The 25,481-nt window shown below is 41.2% G+C and overlaps 1 long non-coding RNA gene across 1 annotated transcript; it reads left to right on the top strand.

Moving 5' to 3' along the window:
- The first annotated feature begins 1,034 nt into the window (after window positions 1-1,034).
- On the top strand, window positions 1,035-23,672 carry LOC117211073. Its single transcript, XR_004488198.1, has 4 exons — window positions 1,035-1,046; window positions 4,622-4,627; window positions 12,824-12,825; window positions 23,567-23,672. It is a non-coding gene; the product is annotated as an uncharacterized LOC117211073 (long non-coding RNA).
- The last annotated feature ends 1,809 nt before the right edge of the window (window positions 23,673-25,481 follow it).

The following is a 25,481-nucleotide window of genomic DNA, read 5'->3' as shown; positions in this document are numbered from 1 at the left end:
ATTTATTTTCCATTTAAAATGTATTTATAAAAGTTCTTTTTGTTTGTGTTTCAGAGCCGGAAACAGTATCGACGAGCAATCGTTTCGGTAAGTGAAAAAAATGTTTCATATCATTTTAGAATATATTATTTTTATAATCAAAGCAATGATATTTAGAGACTTTTCCCTCGAATATTTCCATATCTCTTGCATTTTGTATGTACATATTTGGTAACGTAGAAAAATTGTGAAAAACGTCCTTCAGGAATAAAACCGAAATCGATAATTCTTTCTAACCCAAATTCATTTAGCCTTCATAAATTAGCATGTTGGAACAACCTTAAGCAACAATATTTCTGTTTCAACGCTAGGAGAACGTCTAGTTGATAAAGAAAATTTATGCGGAAGATAAGGCGGTTCTGTTCTATTTCGCTGCACTCTGGAAACAAGTCAAATCGACCGTTTGATATCGAGTACGTGTTTCGTTCGATACGATCATTGTGAATTATTGTCGGGTGGTGGCACCTTGTCACCAGGACCCTGACTTTCGCTCTTTCACTCTGCGTAGTTATCCTCGGCCTTGAAACGCGCTACGCGACGACCATGAGCGGAACCTCCTCAAGTACAAAATCATGTCATCTTGTTCTTCATCGTTCGCTCTAATTTAACTCGATCGCATCCTTACGATGTATAGTAATTTTTAGCTGAAAGAATCTGAAACACATTTTCGAATTTCACACTTACGAATTTCATATGTAAAGATCGTTACATTTATTAATAGATAATCCTCGATTAATCATTTCCTTCATGACCTAGGTAAATTATTACGCCATGTGCAAGATCAGCAGATATCTTAATATTTATGAACAGTAATATATAACTGATAGCTTGCTTATTTAATAATGACTTGCACAGCCAAGAATAATTTATCATTTATGAAATATTATTGTAATTACAAGAAAGATATTTTTCCTCGCGATTTTCATTCGATTACCAAGCACACCAGATTCTAGAATTCAGTAAACTTCGTCTCAAATTTCTTCTCTCAATTAGCCACATTTCGTTAAGTGAAGCAAAGCTTTGTCCATTTTCCGTGGGTCGCAATGAATCGTCCGAAAATTTATGCAACAGCCAGCCAGCCACTGCGTGTTTCGTATTATGTTTGCGACACTTCGGAAGCAATAAATTCCACTGATAAGAGTAGAACGAGCAACCTCCTCTTTATTATGAATCGCTAACTTGCACCAGTTATTTTCCACGAAAACGTTATCAGAAACCACCTTAGTGTAGAATTTCTATTTTCCTTGGACGATTTCAATATAACAGTTACATAAAAAGGAAAAAGAAAAGAAGAAAAGATTCGTTATATGCAAACTGCCATGGAGATATATTCCATTATCGCAATTTAGTTCTATATTCGTTTCCGTTGCTCGAATTCGAGCAAAACACAGGGAACGGCGTAAAACGAGTCGCACGATCGAGACGAAAGTGGTCGAAATCTGCAATGCAGATTCGCGAATCGTACCGGTGTCCGATTCCATCCACCAGTTCGTTCCCTTTCGTTCCAGACACCCGGTGCTAATTGCGAAACGCGCGAGATTCGTGGCTCGATTCGCGAGCGAAACAGACTAATGGACGTAAGCGTGCGTTTAAATACCGGAACCGTATAATCTTATGTGTGTATATAGTATATCTTGATATAATACTAGGAACAATCGCTGATCTGAAAGTACAAGTTTTCTTTGTTCTGTTATTCATTACTCGGCTGCTATCGAACACTAAGTAGCAGGAAAAATTACGCGTTTCCGGCGAAGTCGCGTGATAACCTGACGTCATGATTGTTCCTTTGAATATTCCAAAGAAAAGTTCTCTTAAGCAGTGATTATCTCGAGTTAGCGGTACGTGAAATTATCGGCATATGTATGTTTATTAACCCTTTGTTTCATGGTATTGCCATAGCCGCGATAGACTTTGATCGACATGTTCTACAAAACAAAAACTGTGTTCAAGATAAATTTCTCATTATAACTTCGAGTTTTGTTCCAGTTTGTAGGATAGAAATCTATTAGATACGCAAAATTTCTCCTTTATACGTTCTATACATTCGGTGTCTTCTTAAAACGTCATTTTAAATTTTACTAATCCTTTCTGTTTGCTGAAATAAAAAGAAGATCAAACTGTAAAGATCGCAGGATTGCAGAGAGATTAAATCCCAAAGTACAAAATACGATCTTCGCAATTTTGCCCTTTTCTTTCCTTTTTTTCTTTTGCTTCGGAGATATTCGATATTATGCAGAATGCAGATCCACGAACTGCTTAACTTTTATTCCTTCAATTATAATTTCCATTTATTTAGAAATCGTGCGTTAATTAGTTGGACCGTTAAAGTAATTTAACCAATTCAATCGAGAGAAGGGAAAAAGATGGAGGCAAAATAGACGATCGAAGGAAGAAAAATCCTGGAACGATCCGAGAAAGTTAGATGCGGAATTCCTGTATACACGACCGAGCCCCTCGAATCGAGGCTTTCGAATGCCAGCGAGAATCAAGGGGCTATCGACGGCGGGGCTCATTTTCATAAATTATATTAATTCGCCACGCCGGGGGCAACCGGTTGATTGGGTGACACGTACTACGATCATCGGATGCTTCTTGTCTCCTCTTTCTCCCTTTGCCACGACTTTCTTTTATCTTTCTCTTCTGCCTTCTTTGAAAATTCCTCGGTGCCAACGAGGGAACAAGTTTTTATGGGATCATTAAAAACGTGAAATACGGAGTGTCAGCGGTATCGTGATTATTAGAAGTAGTCTAATCGGCATAGAGGCGTTAATTAAGAGCGACGCCCAACCGGAGTAAAATAATCTTAAGAATTTCTCCTGGAAATATGTAAAGTTTTACGTATACGCATGAAACATGCGGAAAATGATATTTCCATGGGAAATTGGAATCGAAGATTATGTAAAATTGTACGTACAGCGATTCAATGTGTGTATTTACATACATCTCGTGGAAAACTTTTACAGATATGTTATGCGAGTGGAGTAAAATTTGTTGAACTTTCGATGCTATTCGATATGAGATATCGTGATTGTATTAACACATTTACGCCAGGGAACGTGAATCAACGTCTTGTATTTTTCAAGCGTTGCCAACGACACACGTGAAACTACGTTTTTTTGTTTCTTCAAGCGCCGTCGCATTTTCCACTTACACACTTACCTTGCAAAATTGTGCGGCAGATGAAAGTACATGCATGCGGCAGCATACCGATGTCACTGTGTTAATAAAGTTTGAAACAAATCTGAAAATGTAAATGGACGATACGAGGACTCTTTGATTTGAATCAAAAGAACGTTCTCCTTGCTATAACAATATCTTTCACTAACTTGCAGTAGTGGTAAACTTGGAATAAGGAGAATAAACGACAAAACTGTAAGATTTCAAGAAAACGTCGCTGTTTTTGTCAACGTTCTAGTACCTTTCGATAGAAAACTAAATTGCAAGAAAATGTTGAGAAATTCTTCGTTTATATTAGGAAATTATTCGGTCAAATAATTTTCAAGTTTGATCCAAAGAAACGTCCTTGTATTTTAATGATATTTTTCCACTAATTTCCAAGTGACGAAACACTATGAAGAGAACGAATGATGGAAGTGGAAGATTTAAATAAAATATATTTCCCTCTAGAGCAGGTTCGGGTAAGGTTCGTTACGGCGAGACCGCGAGTCACAAAATCAAGGAAATAATTACGTTCGAAGTGTGTCCCACCGCGAATCAATTAATCCTTCGTGAAGCCCGGGAACGAACTTGCGAATGAACAAACTACCGCTGATTTTTCGCGTTATTTATCCCGGCCGGAGGGACGATAAAACCGCGCAAATTGAGTTAGCGTTCGCTTTACACGTCGGACAGGCGTCACAACGCCGCCGCGTTACAACGCTCTTACGCCGTCATCTATACATTAAATGGGCAGATCGCGAGACCAAAAACGATTCTACGCGAAAATAACCGCTTTTATCTGAATGCCGTATCGCTTCTGTGATTACCTTGGTGCTGCCGCTCTTTTCCAAATCTGCACGAAAACCATTATGGACTTATTTAAAACCGACCGTGTTTCATCGATCAAAGAGAAGTTATTACGTAACAATTACAGCGAAGCTTATCGTTTTACACGCCTTCTCCTTTGTACAGTTAATCACCAAAGTGAACATTTATCGTAAAAGTGTTTCATAGATATTTTATGTGTTTCATACATTAAACGCTATAATGTGACACAGCTATAGCGATACAGTTTGAAAGAGATACAGTGGAAAAATGTGCGTATAATTTATAGAACCATTGCTACAAATATATACTTGATTTTCTGGAACTCGATTTTCTAGAAAATCAACTGGCCAACGCGATTTTGTTATCCTTGATTTTCCTCTTATTTTCAGCCATAGAATTCCTCTGACTTCGTTTGTACCACGAATTTAGACCCACGGTGTATATAACGTCTAGGGTCGAAGCGTTACATCAACGTACTTACGATTCGTAGGGACACGCTTATATACGTCGTACAATGCGGCGCGAGTCGTTCGTCTTTCGAGAGTTCGTCCTCGAGCTCCCTTTCCCCGGTTTTTTCGGCGCGCTTCTGTCGGAGCCGAAGGTGGCTCCGGCGGGGTGCTGGGTGGGAGGCACCGATTTTTATTTCACATCGCGAGAAACCAGTTTGTAAATAATGTAAATCCATAGAAAACGACCATCTGGAATCTCCACGAGCCCCCGCGCGAGTCTTTAAAAGTGGAATGGCTAGTGGGGGATCCACGAATGGATTGGGAGGTGGGGTAACAGGCAGAAACGAAGAAGAAGAAGAAGAAGAAGACGAAGAACTGGCGATCGCCGGCTCTCGCAACTGTGGGAATTCTGCGCGTATGAAACGTTGAATCATTTTTGAAAAGGGATTCGCGGAATCTCCACGTATGATTCGCTTGAATCGTGAGCGCACAGAAAAAGCGTCCGGTTTCTACGTCGTTTTTGGAACACGAAATTGCTTCAGTTTCGTCACCGGTTTAACTCTTTTCCTGGATACCTTTTGAAATGTTTTCTTTTTTCAACAACACGCCGCGAAAATTTCAAGCATACATCGTTTTGTCAAACTGGCCAGCTATACAACGCTGACTGTTAAATACGCGATTCGTCGGATAAACGACTTGTGGTTAAGCGCGGTTTCACCTGTTCAACTCTGCGTGGCAAAAATGATAAATTATAAGGTACATACGTGTGTATACGACGAAGGTAGCGCGTAAATCTGCTAGTGTAGCCGGTGCTTGTAAAGGAAAGGAAAAAAATGAGTTCGAGGCAGGAGTAAATCGTGGTAAGAGAAAAAAATGGAAGAGGTATCGATATCGAAATACATAAATGAGTTTGACCCTCTTTTGTCGAGTACATATTTGCATATGCTAATGAGGCGAATGTTCAAGGAACAAAATAACGGCTCGAAAACGGACCAACTGCTCCCTCTCTCCCTCTCTCTTCGTCAGTTACGCATCTGTTTGCTATCGCAATCCAGCAATGGCGAGTACTTGCCGCTGTTAATTGCTCCCTGTTGCATGAATAATATCGATAATTGTATTTCCACAGTTTCAGAAGATGCTTTCGCGTTTGACCAATTGCAAAGGAGCTTTCGGACTAATTGAACATGCAAATTTCTATCTTTAATCCATCGTTAAATAACGCAACTTTCGATACGATTTCACGAAATTAACTTGATAAATATTTGTAAAAAATCTGTCATAACACATTAAGACCAATCAAACATCCTTTCATCATCTTCATCTCCATAAATCACCAATCACCAAGCACACAGTTATCCCATCGCCTAGAACCACCACTATCCCAATACCTGATTCGATCGGTCAGCCATCAAGTTGGCAAGTTGACCTGAGTCCGCACCACAGTGTCTCCAATCGCAGAAACGGAATAATCCCGAAGTTGTCCGTGGCCGGAAACCGGTGGTGGATTTTCATCCGCTGGCGAAAAGACCGGTTTCTCTCGTCGTGTCGGCGCACGACACCGCGCCATTGTAACCGTTCCTCGTTCTCTTCATCTGGTTCGACGATATCTTGCCTGTTCCTCCCGCCTCCTGAACCTCTCTTCTTCTTCTTCTCTCTCTCTCTCTCTTTCTATTTGCTCTGCTTTCCGTTAACGGAGGTTTCGAGAGCAAGAGCAAGAAAGAGAGAGAGAGAGCGAAAACAGGGTCGAAAGTATAGAACAGAGGAGAGAAAGGTAGGATAGAGAAGAAGAGGGTGGTTGAAGGAGAAAGGAGGCACGAGCAAAGGAGGAAAGAGAAGAGGAGAGAAGAGTGGCTCTCGACACGATCGCGAGATTATAGCTACACCCACGCCAGGAGATAATAGATAGTAATTGCAGGGTTGTCCGGTCGGGCTCGGAATCGGCTCGACAGATCGATCGCCTCGAACAGTAAAGAGGGAGATAATGATGCGGCCAAGGAAGAAATCGTTCTCACATTATTTTCTCGCGGCGGCGCAACCATCGCCGCCATTATTATTATTATCATTACTATTATTATTATTATTATTATACATATGCATGTGTACGCGCGCAGTTGAAGCCGATGGTTGAAACTCTCGTGATGGCGATCGATCGAAAATCGAAACGGAATTCCACTCTTGTTTGATGTGCTACAGGATAGATTTTCGCAATGATCTACGGTGTTGTTTCTCTGCTTCTAAACTGTTATTCTGAGATTCGGAGTATACAGTTAGTTTTAAGGATTTCGTATTGTTGCTTTGAGAGACACTGTGCATAACGAGTTATGCACTCTGTTTCGTATTTACTTGGTAACAGAGGCTTCCGGCTTTTTTCTTTCGACAGTTTGATCTGAAAACGTGTAGCAGAGCTTGAGAGTTTTAACTGGTGGTGCTTTTTGCGGTACGAAAGTTGCAGCTAAAATTAGAGAGTTAAGTGGTGTTTTTGTAAGGGTGAACTGGCTCGTCGTACCACGCTTTGATTAATGAGTGAACAAATTGGGATCGTTAAATATCGGCTAGAGGAGAGGAAACGTTGCGAGGTAATGAAGACGATACGGGCCGTTTTCCTTTATTGGCAGTTACTTTCCGCATATTGGAAACAATAACACTAACACCCGGAAACGCTAAGATAACGAGTAATTGCCATTCTGAAACAAACGGCCATTTTCAATGGAGAAATGAGTCGATTATCGCGTATTTCGTCTCGCTACACCTGTTAACGATAACAAGCGACGATAAGTCAACTTATGCTTGGGTCGATTACGTCGCCGATCGACGATTCTACGTAGGAAGATCATAGGGAAGAATTTTCTTGAAAAAGGTCATACTCGTCGCTAACCTTTGCCTGTATCGTCTGAATATATCAAAGAAGGATTATATTAAATGCTATAAGATTAAATTACATATTGACATATGTTCTAAAATATGGAATACTTGGAATCCATTGTCTACAAGATGTTCCAGAATATCCAACGAAATTTTACCTCTTTGCACTTGTAGACCATTTTAATATTTTTCCCCAGCGACTCGCGGTGATCAAGTCCAAATTCATGGGAGAAATACACGAGTGCAAGGGTGTCTGCTTCGGAAAACGACGGATAATCGCGAAAGAAATTAGATCGTTCGAGGAATTCGTTGTTGCGCTGGCGGCAAGCGAATTATTTCGTACCGCGGCTCGTAAACACGCGACTGCACGTCAACGCGATGGCAAATTATTATTTATCGTCCGATCTAAAGGCGCGAAGCCCAAATCGACTAACGGAACGAACGCGACGCGGTCAATAAATTTCGGTTTAGCTGGCCCGATCTCGTTCGCCGCCGATTGTAAATCGCCCACGCTGCCCACTCCATCGATACCCCGCGCGATTAAAGATACTGCGAACAGATACGGCTAAGACGTTTTTACCGTGACCGAACCATTGTGTTACTTTCTAGGTTTTCTCTTGATATCTCCGCACGTGCAACCTTCGCGAATAATGGACCTGAATTCGTCGTGTTGATAGCGTAATGGCGAATTAACGACGATGTTTGACAAAATACCTATAGAACGTCGAGAGGATACTTGTGAATAAGCTGGAAATCTGGCATTTCGGTTCTATTTCTAGAATTTCAAGGCTGTGAAATGTATTTACAACGCTCGAACGAGGAAGTACCTTTATGTATAAACTTTCTTTAGTATCACGTGTCAGGTTTGATATCTGTTGAAGATCGTCAAATCTATTCTTCAAGGAAGGATATTTAACACTAAACCTTCCTATTGACGAACAAACTTGCGCCGTTCTCTTTTTCGTTTCATTTCGTCATTCTTCGTTCTCACGCCATCGATTTGACGTTCTCGCGCTCGTCGATCCCTTGCCCGCGTCACCCTCTCCCTTTCGCCACAGCGTCTCTTTATCACTGCACCCTTGCGACACGAACGACGTTACGAGGGCGATACCAAGCGACGCGACGCCGCGATACCTGCACGGCCATCTCTTTGTTCCAGCGTGTCCGCCATTGTACCGTTTCCCGTTTGCCAGACTATCGCGATAAACAGCCGGAAAAGCCACGATGAATGACGCGCCACGCTGTAACCGTCGCGGCTCGCGACTTTCGCGCATCGATACCTCGAGATCCGTGTTTTCCAACGCTCTACCGATGGTGTCCAGTCTCGTTGGTTACGAACGGTGAACATCGTGTTACGCTTGGATATTGGAATACAGTTCATTGATAAACGAATTTTTGAATTATGTTGTTCGACTCCAGGAGAATTCAATGTATCTGTTAAAAGTATCAGGAAATTAATTGAAACAAAGAGATGTAAACTGTGTATTACGAGGTTTATAGTTTCGGAGTAGCTGATTTTTATTTTCAAGCTTCTGGACACTTTTGTTCAAATGTTGGGCCACTTCGTGGTCCTATTAATCTAATGATTAATGATCTTTATCAGAATTATATGATCGTGTAGTACAACGATACAGAATACACAACGAAAATTTTGATAGGTCACTTGCGAAATTTATAGAAAAATAGAGAATTTGAGATTATGATACCCATAATTTTTTCGATTTCAATATTATTAAAAAAATTGTAAATGAGTCAATGAATTTTTTCTTTATACAATCTTGCTTTAAGTATAATGATAAAACGTTGTCACCTATAAACGACTTGTAATCGAATTGCATACTAAAGAGTTATATACTCGTGAGTATTGTAATAATAATAATGATAATAATAATAACAACAATAATAATAAAAATGTAAATGTACTAATATTATTAGGAAAATTGTAAATGAGTCAATGACCTTTTTCTCTATACAACTTTGATTTAAGTATAATGATAAAACGTTGTCACCCATAAACGACTTGTAACTGAATTGCATACTAAAGAGTTATATACTCGTGAGTATTGTAATAATAATAATTATAATAATAATAACAACAATAATAATAAAAATGTAAATGTAATAATATTATTAGGAAAATTGTAAATGAGTCAATGACCTTTTTCTCTATACAATCTTGCTTTAAGTATAATGATAAAACGTTGTCACCCATAAACGACTTGTAATCGAATTGCATACTAAAGAGTTATATACTCGTGAGTATTGTAATAATAATAATTATAATAATAATAACAACAATAATAATAAAAATGTAAATGTAATAATATTATTAGGAAAATTGTAAATGAGTCAATGACCTTTTTCTCTATACAATCTTGCTTTAAGTATAATGATAAAACGTTGTCACCCATAAACGACTTGTAATCGAATTGCATACTAAAGAGTTATATACTCGTGAGTATTGTAATAATAATAATTATAATAATAATAACAACAATAATAATAAAAATGTAAATGTAATAATATTATTAGGAAAATTGTAAATGAGTCAATGACCTTTTTCTCTATACAATCTTGCTTTAAGTATAATGATAAAACGTTGTCACCCATAAACGACTTGTAATCGAATTGCATACTAAAGAGTTATATACTCGTGAGTATTGTAATAATAATAATTATAATAATAATAACAACAATAATAATAAAAATGTAAATGTAATAATATTATTAGGAAAATTGTAAATGAGTCAATGATCTTTTTCTCTATACAACCTTGCTTTAAGTATAATGATAAAACGTTGTCACCCATAAACGACTTGTAATCGAATTGCATACTAAAGAGTTATATACTCGTGAGATTTGTAATAATAATAATAATGATAATAATGATAACAACAATAATAATAAAAATGTATAGTACCAACGAATAACGTATACAACTGGCAAAAATAAGAAGAGTATTTACAATAGACTAGTAGTTTCTCAAAGAATTCTTGCTCATCCCTATTGTTAGCAATCGATGGAAGTTAATTTCCATTCATATACGTATCAGTAATAAAACGACAATATGCGTATAAGTATTAGAAATTTAAATTGAATTCCTTAAATAAATACCTAGATACGTTTCTGCGAGGAATTTTCGATGCTCTCCCGTAAATGGAATAATTCGTAGATCCGGAATTTAGATCCGGGATCGCAAAGTCATGCGCGCATACATACGCCGGTCCTTTGGGCTTCGTATCTCGCGTTGCACAAATATGTATCCTGGGTCTAATAAGCCCAATTAGGCTAATATAGCCAGTAATTAATATAAATACCAGCGTACGGATATAAAATTTAAACCCGTATGCTAAACTGGAGCTACGCGTCGTGCACTAATCACCACGCTGTGATATCAACCGTGAAATTATTCAGCAATATTAATATTGTATAACAATTATTCGTTCTATCTGTTTCACGTTTTCAATTAAAATCAACTCTTTAAAAATCAACCGACCAATCAAAATATACTGTATTATAATCGTTTAATAAAAATATAACAATTGTTTTTAATATTTTCTCATCATTATGATAAAACTTCCAGATGCCTTCATTATCGTACACTTGACAAACGTTTTTGTAAACTTGAACGCATTCGCAAGCTCGTACAACGATGTATATGAATTTTAATCACGAATACCTTCGCGCTTCGAGTGTTTGCGAAAAGGAAACAAAGATCCACTTGTGTATTTTTGAGATACGTCGGCTGTAGCTATTATATCAAATAATCTTCTATCTAATATCATCGCAATTCATTTAAAAGAACGATCTTGTTAGGAAATGAAGTAAGTATCTGTCATCTAATAGAAAAAAAAATAGAACAAATCATCATAGGTAACGAATAAAATAATGTCGAATTAAAAGACGCGTTAACTGATTGAGCTTGCAGCAGTTTTAGCAGAGTAAACGTTGGTATAGTAACGTGTATTTATGCGACACTAATTGGATAGGTGGCGTGAAAAAGAAAGAAAGAAAATTTGTACGAAATGAAATCCGCGACATAGCATAAGTTGAGCGAATATCGCTGTGGAGATAATTCGAGCTACGTAACAGAGAGGTTGCTGGTACACTTGTCGCGGGTTTTGCGTGCCCTCCCTCGCCGATGATACAATAAGGTACAGTCAAGGCTGTCAGCCGCACTCTCGTCGACTAAACAGAAGCGTATTAAGGCTGTCAAACGCATTTTCATCGACCGGCTGAAAGAATACTCGAAATATTTGAAGTATTTTCCAATCAGACTGGCCCGTCGCTCTTACGAACGTATCGTTCCTCGTTTCTCGTTAACGGATCGCGATCGATACTTCCGATTCCCGACGAAAAATCTAACGGAAATTTTTTTCCCAGGGACCTGCCTTTTCCAACGGGATTGCGCGTTAGAATATGATACCCGGAAATTACAATTCGAATTTCAACTTTTTCCTTTTTCTTTTTCCCTAGTAGATTGGAAAAATGTGTAACGAGAATGGGTTTTTTACTACGTAAGTGTACAGATTTCGAAAGAGAGTTTGTTTTTCCATGGAAATTGACATTGGATGAAAAATACGAACGGCAGGAAGAGAATTCTACTAAATAGCAGACGGACACCGATTTATTTGATAACAATGAGACGTTCGTCTCGATAAGACGAGGATAAGACGACGATATTTTAATGCGCTGTGACGTTACAGCGGAAGTTTCAAATCGATGGAAATGTAGTTTTTAGAGATCCAACAGAAAATGAGTTTACTAACGAACATCGTTAAAGAGACGATCTCTAAATCTTCAAAATACCCATTTAATAGAATGTTCTCAAATTCCTCGCTACGTAAGAATTTAAACGAGCCCAATTCCAAGAACATCTACTTAGGGGCCATTTCGAAGGACCTAACACAGAACAGATTCCGAAACATTCGACTTCTGTTCTTCGCGAACCCGCTTCATAAGAAAAGCATACTTCACTCGTTGACGAAGTGAAAGAATTCTAGAATAGCGAAGTTGAATCAATTCAGTTTCTAAAAGCACTCATCTGGTGCCACAAATACTCGCTAAAATCGCGTAAACTGCGGAACGAAAGGGTATTTCAGTGTTTCAAGTTCCCTATCGCGAAGAAACGAGGTTCGAGCCTTTAATTACTCGGCGGGTGAACCGTGACAGAGGAACGACTTCTCGTCCCCTTGTAACCGGTCGACCGGTTGTTTTAGCAACAATTTAAACTCATAACGTTGCAATGTAGCCTCTCTCGTTGCTTTGGACGTGTCCGTACGCGGAGGCTTTGCCATAATTACTCGACCGGTAATACAGAACGGCCCTTGAGTGGCAGCTCATATTACTCGCCTAACCCGCGTGAAAACTAACCCCTTGGGGAATGAGCTGGAATGGGAATTACCATGGCTCGTGGACGCGCCGAAGCGGAGGGGAACTCGCGCAGCCGGGGGTCCAAGGGTGTAACGAACAACGGAGGAAAAAAGAAGTCGATGCTCGGCCTTTTCGACGGTCTTCTCGTCCGCTAACGTTCCGACGGTTTCTCCGTTTGCTCCACCGAAATGGCAAAATAAACTGCGAATTATAATTCGAGAGTGTTGCTTTTTTGATCGAGAATGTTGTGCTTGAAACGTTGAGATGAATTTAATACGAAGATACGATGTTAATTAATACTTTTGTCTATGCGTACGTATTGGATATTAGATATTAGAGTAATTGCCGATCTCATACAGAACATAATAATCGATCCATATTGTCAAGGAAACAATTAACTCACCAAAATTATATTAATACTAAATTAAGTTATGGAATAATTTGTAACGGTAATTTGCAAGAGTTATATGGAAATAACAAATTAGCAATTACATATTTGTGTCAGTCAATCAATCCTCTGATTTAAACAACACGAAGAAATTTCTAGATGAATTAATTAGGAAATTCATGAAATCATTTATGAAATATACGAGATCTAACGATAAATACAGAGAAAGAAAAATGTAAATAACAAAGAGACTCGATTTTGTTATTTATTATTGATTTCGATCATAACGTAGAATATGTAAATTCTTTATTAAGAGTGCTGATTCTTGTGAACAGAATAGTATAAAGTTAAAGATCTACATAGTTCACGTTCACACTTAAACGCGAGAATCGATTAGGTTCGCGGATTCTAATAAATTAATGCGAACCCTATCAAGGAAATGGAAGTAGAATCGAGTCGGGCGACTTTCGCAAGGCGTTCTGCAGTGACGCGTGCGATCTTCCGATTTTGCGAGGGCTGCAACCGCACGGTGCAATAAATCGCGGGTTGGCCGGAGATTACGCGGCAAACGTAATTCTTGTTTGTAGTAGATAAGATAGGAAACTCGATGAGGTGAGGAGACCTAGAAAGAGAGGAGAGAGAGGGAGAGAGAGAGAGAGAGAGAGACAGTATGAGAGCGCGCTCGAAACGGCAGAAGGTGGCGGAAGGGGAGCTTACGCCTCTATCGGCGCGGCTTATCTCAGGAAGTTGTCAGCCAGGACGTCGGGGCAGCCCGTTTAAGGCCGAGGGCCTGTTTAACGTGCAAACTTCTTCTCGGAAACCTGAAAAGTCGCGTCCTTACGTCGCGCCCAAAAGTCTCTTGGGCTTCAAGAACCGAGGAACCGAAGCGATAACACGGAACGATCGTTTTGGGAACGGCGACGAACAGTTCTGACACGTTTTGCTCTACGTGACTCAACAGGTCTCTAGTCTTTATTGTAGAGAACGATGTCTTGTTGTCTTCTCTTCGTCTTTCTCCATGCTTTTCCATCGATCGAATGTCACTTTATGCCGTTTTCACCGTCACGAGATTGAGAACGGACAATCGTAGATTTTATAATAAAAATTACCCTTGTCTTTGTCTTTTGCCAGATGTGCGAAAGAATACGCTAGCATCTAATTCCTGTCGAATGAATTTCAATTTTTGTAACAAATTTGTTATTATATTAAGCAATTATTGTAAGTTTAATTTTCATTCGATGATAAGTCAGAGGATAAATCAATGGAAGAATTATTGATTCATAGTTTGGAGACATTGGAGATCTCGTAGAGTTTTACTTCTTGAGGGATTTTGAGGTGCGGTATGTTTGACAGTCGAATGGCTTTCTGAAGAACTCGACTTTCGTTAAAGACCCCGTTTGATCGAGTGTCCAGCTCATCGACAAGAAGTGACTGCAAAGGAGACGTTAAAAGACGCGTGTTCTCGAGTATCGACGTCGTGACACGATACTGTCGCATTTAAACGACGAAGAAAAAGCGAATTTGCTGGCTTACAGCGTGAAAAACAGTGGACAAGTATATCGATAGCTCTCTCAATTGACGTCAAACTTCGTCGTGGCAGCGTGGAAAAACGCTGCTGGCTAGATCCAATCGCGGATGTAATTAACGAAATCCGCTTATAAGATCAGCTCGAGAATCCAGTGTAATTACACGACTCATATTCAAAAAAGAACGACTTTCGACTATCTGGTAGGCCTTGTGGGGGATTTAGGGAAGCGAGGAAACAAGCAGCTTGGCAGAGACAAAGCGACCATAGAAAGGTGGACAGAGGTCGAACAGAGAACGCGAGAGAAGTTAAAGGGTCTGATCGAGGGAAGAAAAAGCAGAAGAAGAACGGAACGAGCTGAACAAGAAAGGGAGAAGAATAAGCAGAAAGAGGCTGAGCAGAAGACTTGGCTTGACTCGGTGGAGAAGGGGCAGGAGTAGAATGTGAAGGAAGAGAAAAAAGGACGAAGAAGAAGGAAGAAGAAGGCAGAAGAAAGAGAGTGAGGTCGCGGAAGGTTCTCCGTCGAGGTGGGGGAGTAAGTTGTTGGAAGAAGGGTTTGAGGCGAGTCACCGAGCCTAACCGTGCACCACTCGAACTCGAACTCAAACAACTTTAAGCCGTGTGTACTCGCGCAAACAAAACAGCGCACTAATTGCTTACGTCACTCGGCAAGTCAATGGACTTCTTGACTGAGAGAAGCTCTCTCTCTCTCTCTCTCTCTCTCTCTCTCTGTCTCTCTTTCTGTTTCTGCACTCTGACTCATAGAACGAGTCCCAGGCCGCGGTGCTGCACCGCCGGTGTCGAGCTGCACCTCAGCTTTCAATTAAATCACGTCCACGCACTGTTTACTTCGCATAAACGCACCACGAGGACTGCCTTATACATATATACACCGGCGCGGCGACCGGGATCGCGTTAATGACGATGACAACCACACGAACACGCTCGTAGAAAAAGTTACGCGAGATGTCTTCTCAAGACCGATCGTCGTTAATACGACGCGACGCAAGGAATGGGTTTTTCGTCCTTGATCAGGTGGCTGATCGATCCCATCACGCGGTTTAAATATAATTAGAGGCCATTAAGCCGGATAACACGTCCCCTTTTTCCTATCGCGAATCTTTTCCCCTTCTTTTTGCGCCGACACGATCCAGCGCAATCGTCAGACGAAAATTAGACCGTTAATGACTTCATTTTCACGAACCATGGTTCAGTTCTCTTTCGCCTGGTTGATGAACAACGCGTCGCGATCAGATTGAAATTACAGAGAGACCGAATGGGCTTATTCCTTTCTGAGCGATAATGACGCCAACCGGGTCCGTGTACGGACTCTATTAATGTTCCCTGTCATCGATCTTATTTTCTTGCCTTACCGGTAATCGTGGCTATTCTATCTCGACTACTGATATTAATACACACAAGGAAGATGACTCGAGGTTCGTCGACACGGTGTGTAGGCAAAGGCCACCGTGTATCGCGATGGACGATCCGAGGTTTCGCAAAAACGCGCCGCTTCGATAGCCGCGTGACTTCGCGGAGAACTTCTACGCCCGCAAAAACTTGGAGCTCCGCTTTCAGACATTAACGATCTGCTGATCGAGGAACAATCTTGATACGAAAGATCCATTGCAGTGATCATATCGTTTGCCCTGTTTGATTAGTACTATTTCTTCGTAGTAATACAAATGTATGTGTGCCTCTGTCTTCTTTACTATTCTCTCGTGGAAATTATGCATTCGTGTGTTTGTAGGTAGCTTCTTAATTTCATTATCGTGTTTGTCACTGATTGTTTCACCCTCTTTACTTTCTGTCAACAATTGCGCTTATATTATTATTCAACACATTGTGCTTCAATAGATTGAATAAATAATTATAATCAATAATAACTAACTGAAAGATAACTAAACTTTTCTCGTGAAACTGCTCCTACTATTAACGTACTATGCCTTCTTTACAAAAACACCAGGAACAATGTGTTTTTGTTACCAGCAGTTGACAAAAATCCTGACAAATGGTCAGAAAATCTCCGACTAGGTTTCGTGATTTAAGCAACTTTACTTTCGTTAAAGTTTGAATTTCCTCAGTCGCATTCATAAAGATATGAAACAGCAGAAACATACCGCTTTATCTTCCTCAAAGATGATAATCCGTTAAACCATTGGAACTTTTGCTTTCTCCGCGACGAATATCCCCGGACAGGTCGTTCTCAGAATTCGTGCAGCTCAGCAGGTGGTTAGAACACCAGAGCAGGGATCCTGGCGGACGAAAAGCATCCAATTGATTCGAGTATCGCTGGAAGACGCGATCCCAGTCCCAAATGACCGAACGTTAACGGGAACAGACGGAAATACGGGTCATCTGAAGGATCGTGGCCGCTAAGAAGCTCGAGGCTGGCCGAGTTGCATAGGGCCAAGAGTCGAGGAGCGTATTCAACCGTGCAGCACATATCCCCCGCGGTATGCAAGCCTAGCAAGGGGCTATACAAGCTATCTTAGATCGAACGGAGTCCAATTACCGACGTTATTAATTAATCCTCTACCCTTGCCGGTCGGTCCATCGTCTCTCGCTTCCATTCTCAACCCCATCGTCGTCCGTCTGTCCGCCAGAGATACCTGCCAGAGATATCCCCTCCAGCGCCGCGTGCTTCGGGTTACTCCATTACACACCGTGGCTCGGCCTTCGAAAGCTCGAAGGTCCTTTAAACACGTGCTTCGCAACCTGGCCGCCATTATTATCTGGCCGATGAATTTTCTTCGATTGAATGTTATGAAGACGTGGGTAGGCGTGGTCTGCCAGGATATCAGCCGAGTGAGATTTAATTGTGACGGATGGTGGCAATTTTCTAGTTGTTGCGGAATGTGCCAGGAAGTTGTTAAGAAAATGTGCAAGTCGTTTTGGGTTTCGATAGATGATGGATGAGCGAAGATAAGGGAGCTGTGTGGTCCAGTAAGTGTAGCTTTGTGAGCTAATTGGATGCGTCTGTGATATCATGTAGAAAGCTAATGAAGTATCAAACATGATTTTATTAACCCATTTTATTGTCGCTTATTGGGAGTCTTTTGTTCGCAGGCTAGTTTCGATATAACTATTGTTAATCACTATATATAGCATGATCTTAATTTACAGTCAAATAGTCAACTATCAAGTTTTTGATAGTTTACGCAAAGAGGATTGAAAAGATCGTCGAGCAAAGAAGTTTCTACGTAATAAGCAATCGAAGGCGCGAATATTGCTTCGAGTTCGGCTCCGCTGTTTCTCTCAACAAAATGCTACGTTATTATACCCCTTGTACGCCAATGGTTATTGAAAAATCTCGAATGATCCGAAGTCAAGGTCAGCCGAGGTTATAAGCGAACGCGAAGTGATGATTGGCTGAGATACAAGCCGCGTTATAATATCGAGCGTGGTTATTTCTTCAGGATCAAAAATGTCCAATTACAATAACAAATTTTTTAAGATCGTGCTAAAATCGTGTTAAACGCTCTAAGCGCACGAAACATTACGCGAAAGCGTAAGGAATCTTGCAGCTACCTTCCTGAAACAACTCCATCGTCAAAAATTCGACCAGGTATCGTCACAGTTGACTTCACCGCGGCCACGAGGGAATTGTTTACCTCGTCGGTCCGAGATCTTTATTAACTTTTTGCCTGGCACCCGATGGATCTCGATCCGTCCGGTTACATACGCCGGGCCAACGATCGCCCAGCGAAAGCTTCCGCTCGAACACGACACTTTCTTGCCTACGGTCTTCTGCTTATCGTCGTTTGATATCTGCCGCGTTTTGCGCGCCGAAACCTGTCCACCCTGTTGGTCTAACGGTAACGGGCCTCTTTTTTTCTCCGTGTTGCTCGCGATCGCGATAACCAGCCGTGTTTTTCGACGTAGCCCGACGAAAACGACGAGTCGCGATCGCCTCACGGTTGACAAATCGAGTCCAGCCGAGTTCGATTTGAAGGAATCGAAGGAGGAAAGTCTCGTTTCTCCAGAGTCTGCGAAGAAGAAGGGACGGTTTTGTCGCCACGGATCGGTTTTCTCTCTTCCTTTCTTTCTCTTGGTTAGAAACGTCCGTGAAATAACAACGAGGGACGATGAGCCACGGTGAAACGAAGATGATCGTGGAAAAGGGAGATAGAGAAGGGGTTAGAAGGAGAAGTTAGAGAGAAGCTAGTCGCTTTACCAGGCTGGTTTTTTGCTCGCGGCTGTCTGATTGGTGTTTTTGCTTCGAGCTCGAGATCCGATCGAGTCAGCACGGCTAAGGCGAGCCGAGAGGCTGCGCGGTGTCAGTCAATTACGCCTTAACAATAGGGTTACGTTTCAATTACATCGACCAGAAATTGGGTAGATCGGCCGCGAGAAGTGGGGCGTATGCCTCGCGTGAACCCTACCAGGAGATATAGGAAGGGAGCCCCGTGTGAGAGTGTTCTTCCTATTAGATACTGCTATTGCCACCTTTAGGCTTCTACTACTATGGTCGTATTACGATAAATCGAACTCTGTTATTTGTTAATCGTTCTCTGATCAATTTTAATAGCTCTTCTCCAAATTTTCATTACATCGTCGGTCATATCTATTCGAACCTCGTAAATCGATTTCTTAGTACACTTTTGTACGAGATGCCTGGTCAGAAATAAAATACAGGAAGATATTCATGCTATATACGGCACGGTATCCGTGTAAAATCGTAGAAGAGAAGCTTATAACCCACAAGCTGTACCTTGACAATTTACTAATACCATTACTCGGTAAATTACTATGTAAAGGGTTTTTGCACACGTATCTTCATGTGAAAGCACTGTTACTCATCTTCCTCTAAACAATTCTTCCTGATTCATGCACAACAGAGAGACCTTACAACGAATCGTGTGACACGTATTAGTCCAAATTCATATAGCCTGGTCCCTTTGTATCTTGTGTTTCACGCCGAGCCAATCGGCGAACCGTGACCTTCGATTAAAACCGTGAACGATCGAGCGTCTCTTAATTGATAGGCGCATCGTGGAATGCACAAAGGCCAGTCTTCTCGTCTCTTCGCCAGGCAACAATACCGCGTAACGAGTCGAATTTGAAAAAGACGGTACCGAGGTGCGGACTACCGCAAGACCGCCGAACTCCGGGTGAAGCTCGATCGATCGAAAAAAATGGCGTGGCATGACGTGCCGCGTTGCGTGGGCCCGGAGATAAGGCCTCTCGAGGCCTTCTGCCGGGAGTGGTGCGACCCATAAGATGCTCGGAGTCGTCGAACCGGCAACGCCGAGAGGCTCTGTGGTCCCGCAGTCTCTCAGGTAAGGAGAAAAAGGGAGAAAAAAGGCAGGACGGTGGCGAGGAGCGAGGGGGGAATCGCCCCCTAGAATGTCCTTTGTCGCGGCCCCCTCCTCCGCCGCCTGCGTCCACCCTCTCCTCAGCGACGAGTCGAGTCCTAAGGCCCCGAACACGGGGCCCTTCACGTGCGTGGAATGCGTGCTTCTCTACCAGCCGTGCCTCCTGTTGATGAACCATTTTTGTATGTTTCCGTTCGATAAGTGGTTCCTTTTTATTTTTCATTTTTTAGTTGATGAATTGGGATTGTGGAAAGGATTGGGATTGAGTGTGTGGAAAGGAAGGTTGTTTGTTAATGGGAGGTTGTGGGAATGATATGGTTATGTAATTGAAAAATTATACAGTGAAGTTAGGTTTTATATTCTTGAATATGCACGAATTTCTTCTGATATTTCTTGGGACAATGTGTGTTTTCTCTATTTGGAGTCTAAATCGAAGGTCGTCGATCAACTCTCTGACCGTGGAATAAGATGACGACGAATTTACAACGGACTATCTTAACGGTGTCATTGAAGTGGTATTATGTAAAAATGATCAGTTTCAAAGCCAATGTTAATTTTTCTAAAAGCACTTGCTTAGTTTCAGTAATTGTAGAGACAAATATCTGTGATCCATCATTTTGATAGATCTGGTAGTTCTAGCCTCCTCGATGAAAGTCTACGTGTATTTTGCCAAATCGATAATCCGTCAGTTTTATGGATTTGATCATTCTGATATTATAATGTTCTCTGAACTAACCCCCAAAGATGATATAGTAGATTAACTTGAGCTAGTACATCATCTTCTGGTCAAGTAGATAATCGTTAGAGATCAAAGTATATAATAGCTGTAAATAATAATACCATTGCTCTCAGTATGTATTCGGATGGAAAAAATCCACTCCGAACCTACTTTCCCAACTGTCCTCACGTTTCCCTGGATGACGTTCGATTCTCTCAAATTCGGCCGTCGATCGGGCTCGTTATACGAGATCTAGGAATCTTGATCGCGTGTCCGGTGCATCGGAAGCCTGGTGAAGAGGGATTATTGAGAAGAGGGAAGACGGAGGGTGGGAAAAAGGGGGCAGAGGGTGGGCTGGTATATACGAAAGCATCGTCCGAACTGTCGAATCGAATATCTGGGTAATAGCTTTCTGGGTCTCCCGCTGCCAGGAACACGGACCCATCTACGGCGAGCTTAAATTAAGGGTGGACCTTTCATTTTCTTAAAATATTAAATCATCGTGGCTTGGTGTCGCAGCGGGGCTGCCAGGCACGGGCCCCAGAGGATCCGAAGAACGAGGCCCAGGGTCCGTGGAGGAATTAAAATTCATTGGTCTCAGAAACCCATGTCACCGGTCGAGTGCCATCGTAAATACCTGAGTCTCTCTTTTCTCCGTTGAGCGAGGTCACTGTAAAAATTATGCTTCCACGATTCACCAAGGCCAAGGGCCGATGATCTCCTCCACCGCTACCATGCTACTCATATACAGTACCAAGATAATCGAATTTTGTAAAGGAAAATGTGCTTGGTTGGTTGAAGAAGCGAGCCTCTTGAATTGATCACTTTTTATTCATTTTATCGCATGAGTACATTCTTACGAAACAAATATATCTTGCTTCTTACTTGTACGAAGCAGAAGCAAGAGAATGGCGTAAATAATGGTAAATGAAAAAGATAATATTTCTAACTCGATCGTTTCTCTTACGTTTTCCATACTTTTTAATTCATGAAATCGATCGATATATGGCTTCTATACGGTTCAAATATCGCATCTTCTCTCAGACGAATTATATTACAAACGACAATAGCGGAAGTAATAGAGACGAAATGTTGTATGCTAAATTTATTCATTTTTCAGGATACGTTAAAACATCTGAAGCTTCCTGCGTCTTCTATCTTTTAAAAAAGTCACAGTGCAGTAGAATCTCGATTATCCGGCGTACTCGATAATCAATCGTGTGGGATAATTGGACTATACATACGAGACTAAGCTAATTAAAAAAATCATCGTGGATAATATACTAATGCGATTTATTAACAAAAATAAAATGTGAATTCCTTCAGTTTCTTCATCTGTTTGGTATCGATGTTACTGTCGGATGAATGCGACGGTAATTTCTTCGTTTGCGCGAAATAAGATTCGCGACGATCGCTGAAGAATAATCGCAGCGAACGTGCATTTTTCCATTTGGTTAATCGGAACTCTACTGTGTACGGATCAAGTGTTTTAAATTAGACAGAGAAAATTAGACGACACGAATGAAATGATAAAACTTCTATTTTTTGTAGTTTTAACTAAGCGAGACAGTTCATAGATAAATTACTCGCAAATAAATTACACGTACACTCCATATCGAAATATTTTATCACGCAAGTTAATAAATCACACTGTAGATACGAGTAGAAAGGCTGCGCATCGTATCTCGTTATCGCGTTGTATCGACTTGGACTTAGCACTGTACCATTAACTCAATTATTTCGCGCCACAACATCTTCGCACATTATAAGCCCGTTGCAAGAACAGACACCCTCGCGCTTCTTCTACCTCCTCGCCCATTCATATCCACTTACTTTTAATAAATCCCCATACGAAATACTCTCTGCCGGTCGGAATCCGCGAGTATTTCCATGCAAACGATCTGTTTCGCCCTCGACGCTGCTCATTACGGCGTACAATAAATCGAGATTAAGCGTATAATTGTAGGCTCGCGTACGAACGCCAGAGGATGGGTTGCGGACGCGCAGGTGCGAACCACGATTTCCTGTTAATCTTATTCCAATGGCTATGGAGCGTCCCTCGGTGAAACACGCCTGCAGCCGCGATCTGAACCCCCTTTAAATCGCACGGCAGATTCGTTAGAAGTCGGGGCGCATTAGTCGCCCCTTTTAGCCCGTTTCCAGCGTCGTCGATACGATCTTTCAGAGCGAGCAACACGAGAAACGAGGCGGAGGCGCGCGACTGCTTTGCATTTGCCGCGTGAGATTTTCATCTGTGTTTTCTCGGAACGCCACGACGAATAAACGCGCCTGAACGAGTCGTTGAAAAACCGTAAACAGCGAAGGAAACGGTGAACCGATCGCTACGACTATCGGCGACCCCTTTGCCTTCCTTGGCCGGTGAAATTGCTGCTGATCGGAATTTCGGTGAAATATATCAGGAAATTATGGTCGAAAGTGGAGCGCTTACGGTATTATCGCGGTGTGTAATATACACAATTACACAAGTATACGACAATTTTCGTAACGTTTCTAGACACTTTTTACGAATACAGTTTGTCACGTCCCGCGCCCCGCGCGTTCCGTAACGCGAAAGTAAACTTGATAATTTCTTTCAAATCAAGGTAATTTAAAACGTTTATTTGAAACCGTGTTTACGGTATTTGAAATGAAAGGCAGTTAAAGCCGCTAAAAGCTATATCTTGCAAAAACTTATCTAACTATGTTTTTATAACGATATTAAGACAATTTAAATTGTAAAAAAAGTCGGCAGTTTGAACAAACGTTGGGGATCTTCCCAAACATTTTCAAAAGAAAGACCCCGACGTTTTTTCATCTCCAACAGATATAAATAAATGTAGCGACTCAGAGAAGTCAGTAACGATAATTACCGTTCGTCAACTGAATAATTACCATTCGAAGAGTTAGTTATCATTTTGTCAACCGAAGAATTTTATATCCGTCAGTCTGTCAGTCAATTGTCAATATCGAAATCGAGTAAGATTTGAATAAATCATTATATATTGTTAATTTACTTTCGAACAACTTTAATCCTCTCCCGTGCCAGTATTCCCACACATAGCAGGTTAGCCGAAAGTGGAACTTACTGTCAGTTGCATTAAACGTTAGTTAACGCTACCTTCTCGTCGGCAGCTAACGTAACACGGTTAACAAAAATTTGTGTGATACATTTTGTCTATACCAAACACTCGCTTATTGTACGTAATTACATTATACGTTCATTTCTCTTGTCTATTATCACCCAGTCTCGTGATTCCTCTTCTTCTTACGAGTAAAGGGGGTAAAGAGATCAGCACGCTCGACTTACAAATTAGTCTCGACAAAAACTTAACGCTACAACAGCGCTACAAGTCCATGCGAGGTTTAGATCGAAGGTAGATGAAATTGGGATTGGACCGCAGTGAAACCTAAATCGGGAACGAATGTGCATTTTGATCCGTGGTATTTTCGACTTAAGGTCGAGGCAGGGATAACTCGCAGGCAACTGTGTCATGGAAAGGGTTGAGAACGATTTCTATATCGCGACGGTCCTTCTTCTATCTCAACTTATATTCGTGAACAATATTAAACGCATATTTATGGTCGTCCGAGTTTCCACCGTGTTTCTATTAAGCGCTTTATACCCACGATTCGCCAACTTGTTCGAGCAGACCTGATCTTCGAAGCATCTTTAATTTTCAGTCTGGTCTGAAGAAACACGCTGGAATATTCACGATATGCCGGAACGAAGCGCAACGTGCCAATACAAACACGATTGAAATCCGAAGAACCGCAAATACATCATTGAATGATGAAAGTCTAAAATATAAAATGTTAAACACCTTCTGGAAGCGATGCTCGAGAGTCGTCGCGTTTGTCAAGCTGGCGAATCAGTATTCTCCTGGAGTAGAAAGTCTCTCGTTCTCTCTGCGGAGGGGTTAATCGTTTTTAAAATTTCCGACACGTGAAAGAAGAGAAAAGAAAAGGGAGAGGAGAGATGGGATGACCCGGGGCTCTCTCAAAAGAGCGTATCTCGCGCAAGCGGAGAACAGAGCCGGGTACCTGTTGACAGACATTTGCATCTGAATGGAGCGTGCTGTTCCGCTAAACGACTCGCCTAATCTCCCCGAGATTATTTTCTCGAGGACACGAGTTTCCTGCCCATTACCACCTCTTACGCCGCGTTATTATCGCGCTTCCCTCCTTTTTTTTTCTCCTTTTTGCCCTTCACGTTTCTCCGCTGTTAATCCCACGGAATCGAACATCCGAACCGACAAATGGAATTCCAAGTGGCGTTCCTCGTAGTTGACACTCGACATTTGTCAAAGGGAATACATTATATGTTGATTGAGATCAAAGATCTCGCGCATACTCTGAACTTAATCGCGTTATTAGGTTGTTCGGTAGAGCAAGCTGTAGTTATTGGAGTTGGCTAAGATTCATCTTGAAACGTCGACCTTGGATTTCCTATGGAACAATGAAATTTATTGTACGATGCGAGACGATATTGAACTTTGATGCAATAACGGAAGAATAAGAAAATGCTGTTTACTCTAAGTACAAGGAAAGTTTGGTAATTGAACAGTGGACAAGTTGCTTAATGAAATTCTAATTCTGAGAAAATGTATCGCTCGACAATTTTTCTTCAGTTTTTGCACCAACTTTACAGACCAACCCATATCATAATCACAGCTATTACAATTCCAAGAATTTCAATCGTGATTGATAATTTTATTATTAAATTCATCGACTCCGATGACTACCACCCGTTAGTAACTTATTACCAAAATTAAATATTAAACAAAGATAATACACTGAGATCTTTCCCATTGTATCATCATAA

This window comes from Bombus bifarius, unplaced genomic scaffold, assembly GCF_011952205.1.
Source record: "Bombus bifarius isolate JDL3187 unplaced genomic scaffold, Bbif_JDL3187 scf7180000008216, whole genome shotgun sequence".
In the NCBI taxonomy this organism is placed as follows: Eukaryota; Metazoa; Arthropoda; class Insecta; order Hymenoptera; family Apidae; genus Bombus; species Bombus bifarius.
The sequence above is the reverse complement of the archived record's forward strand: the minus strand, read 5'-3'. Positions and strand labels throughout refer to the sequence as shown.